Source organism: Lemur catta, chromosome 8 (genome assembly GCF_020740605.2).
Source record: "Lemur catta isolate mLemCat1 chromosome 8, mLemCat1.pri, whole genome shotgun sequence".
Lineage (NCBI taxonomy): Eukaryota > Metazoa > Chordata > Mammalia > Primates > Lemuridae > Lemur > Lemur catta.
The window spans coordinates 29,534,460-29,535,049 of record NC_059135.1 but is presented as its reverse complement, the minus strand read 5'-3'; the positions used below and the strand labels follow the sequence as shown (position 1 = coordinate 29,535,049).

The 590-nt window shown below is 35.6% G+C and overlaps 1 protein-coding gene across 7 annotated transcripts in view; it reads left to right on the top strand.

The window, feature by feature from the left end:
- Positions 1-590, top strand: part of CARF (calcium responsive transcription factor) — a 59,972-nt gene that overhangs the window by 929 nt on the left and 58,453 nt on the right. The window lies entirely within an intron of this gene.

Genomic DNA, 590 nt, shown 5'->3' with positions numbered 1-590 from the left:
GTGAAGACAACTAAAGCTTTCCTTTTTTACGTTGCGTAACAATGTACTGCAGTTCAATGGACGCGTAATATTTATATCAACCGTAGAAAATGAGAAGAGATTTAAACAATTGGAAGCAAAAAATAATCTTTTATTAGAGAGCAATGACAATAAAAGCACTGTTTTCAATGTACTCATAGAATGCGGGACCCTGGAACCAGAATTCCTGGGTTCAGATCCTGCCTCTGCTACTTAATCTCTCTGTGCCACAGTTTGGTTAACTGTGAGAATAAAATGCCACATAGAAAGTACTCAGTATGTGTTAATTATTATTACCATCATAATAGTTATCAATTCAAGCTTAACTTGAAGCTTTGACAGCGTGAACAAATAAGGGAAAATAGCCACATGGGTCGAAGAAAAAAAAGTCTCTCTGCTGAAGCCCCAGGAAATCGCTTGTTAAGAATGAACTTGCTAATAGAAGCTGTGGTCATTTGACCATGTGATTCATTGTAATGTTGAAGATTTACACATTAAATAAATTGGGGCACCTGAAGCTTGAAACACTTTCTTAATTGAAGTCTTGCTATTGAATCCATATTTTGGATAAT